The sequence below is a fragment of the Arachis ipaensis genome, chromosome B9, assembly GCF_059453495.1.
Source record: "Arachis ipaensis isolate K30076 ecotype BB chromosome B9, ASM5945349v1, whole genome shotgun sequence".
NCBI lineage: Eukaryota > Viridiplantae > Streptophyta > Magnoliopsida > Fabales > Fabaceae > Arachis > Arachis ipaensis.
Genome location: NC_142444.1, coordinates 10,557,970 through 10,560,374, shown reverse-complemented (window position 1 = coordinate 10,560,374; position 2,405 = coordinate 10,557,970). Strand labels below are relative to the sequence as shown.

Genomic DNA, 2,405 nt, shown 5'->3' with positions numbered 1-2,405 from the left:
AGCCTATTTTGGCTTTAGATCAGATTGTGTGAAAAGTCTTCTCACCAACTTAGATGTAACCCAAGTCAGGTCAGCTAAGTTTCTTCCAATGTTTCTACCACAATTATGCTCATTAAATAGAATTTTCACCTGATAACACCTATTGGCACTATTCCATAAAGTCAGCATTAATCATAAACAATTTTTCTCTGCACATGCATCCCTTACTTTTTGCTTCTCATTCTTAATTAGATAACATCCGTATCCTCATAAACAAAGTAGTCTTTTAGAGCTTGCTTGAATACCTCCATTGTAGGGAACATCTGTAACTTTAAACTCCACTTCACCATACTTACTCTCTTCATTATTTGAGTTATATGCTGTCCTCCCTCCCATCATCACTGGAAATTGGGCTATTGAAGGCCTCACTTTTATATTCATAAAGCTTATCATAGTCACTATTATTTTCTAAATTATTTGGGTCAATGTTGGATCCATAACATAGCCAACTATTTTTCGAACCATTCTCATCATGTCCACCATCTACAAGTCTACTAGTTTGATCCCTACTTGAGCTTGCATAAATTAAATGAGGCCTATTATTATCCTTACTCCCACCATTAGGCTTTCCATCTTTCAAGACATGATTCTTCTTCACACTAAAATACTTCTTAACAGTCCTAGAGGAGATGTCCTTGTGAATGTCTTTCTTCTTCCTTTGGGTCACAACCTTCTTTAGAATAGACTTTTTTCTGTCTTATTCTTTAGCACTCTCTCATCACAGCTACTATCAGAATCTTCCTCATAACCAGCTGGAGGTAGTTTCCATGCCTCATCCTCCGCACTCTCGTATCCATCATCAAAATTTAGTGAGGAATCACTCAAAACAACAGCTTCATCAACCAAGCCATCATCAAGCACCACTGACATATCTACAAGATGCTCAAAATAAATGTAAAACTCCTCACTGTTCCTGTTCCTGAGCTTGATTTCCCTCATGTTATTAATTTTCTGATCATCCTTAATGGGATGAAGCCTAGACTCCATGTCAAGGGCCTATATGTCATACCAATACATTTTCTTATACTCAACATATCCCAACTCTTTAAATAAAATAACTAAATAAAAAAAATCACATAATTCACATCTATTGGTGAGGACTTCTTCACTTTACCATGTTCATAACTCATATGTTTCTCACTGTCTCTCACAAACTTTTTTCCGTGATGAAATATGGGAACAATAAGATATTCAAACATCTGCAATATAATATAATACATACATTAAATTAACAACTTACATACCAATTTAATTTGACTCTATTTCAATATCAATTCCAAATTAAAATCTCTAGATTTTTTTCTATTTGTAAAAAATTGTGAAATCTGTCTTCCTTCTCACAATATGTGCATTCCAACATTAAATAACTAATTACATCAGAAAATACAACAATGCTTAGATGTTTAGATATTTATTATCCTAAAATCACATTATTTTTTATTTCTCTTCTTCGTGTACCACACACATAATGTACATGGCAAAGCATGTCAGGATTATTGAAAACGATAACACACTTCTAAAAAGGAAAAGGGAGGACCACACTAACCTGGCAAGTCGCAAATGTCGTGCAAGTTCCGTCCAAGCTTCCATCAAGCTCCGTCAGCCGCACTATCCAACCACCGACAACAATGTGTGGAGTTCAATCAACAATTTTGTCAGCAACACTGTCAACTCGTCATTCCAATTTCGAGAGGTCAACGAGAACTGTAGGGGGATGACTCTTGCTCTGCTAGAGTTTTTTAGAAATTATGTGAGCAACACAGGGGGCTTATATGGAAACTTTAATATGACGTTCACCTATTCAATCGAATTGCAACGTTTCAGTATTTTAAACGATGTCGTTTTTGTTTTTTAAAGTGGGACAAATCGACTCTTGTCTATTTTCCATTAGCCAACATGAAACTTAACGGAACCTTAACCTCAACATCATTAATGTTAATTGTAGTTTTTTATCTCGTCAATCCAACTATAAAAGAAAATATATAGAACAAAGGCAAAGATCTATATATCTTAGCTTAACATCTAAATACAATGAGATCTATTTTCAATTTTTACTATAATTAAACCAGTTTAGAACTAAACATAAACGAAAAAGTTCTCAGAACCAGACGTCAAAAGAACTTAAGGGAGGGTAGTTTCAAAAACAAGAAACAAACCGAAACAAACATCTTCATGGTTTTTTTACCTAATGTATCTTGCCTTTTTTTTTTTCCTCATAACTTTTCCTAAATGGCTCACTAACCCATGATTTATCCTTTTGCCATTACAGAAGAAAACAAAAAAAAAATATAAAACTTTACTAAGACATTCTAGCTAGCTAAGAGAAAAATTTGTGATATGAAAGGTGAAATGCTCCAACGATGATG

The 2,405-nt window shown here is 34.2% G+C and overlaps 1 pseudogene; it reads right to left on the bottom strand.

Moving 5' to 3' along the window:
• Window positions 1-352: 352 nt before the first annotated feature.
• Window positions 353-1,238, bottom strand: LOC148543713 (uncharacterized; annotated as a pseudogene).
• Between the last annotated feature and the right edge of the window lie 1,167 nt (window positions 1,239-2,405).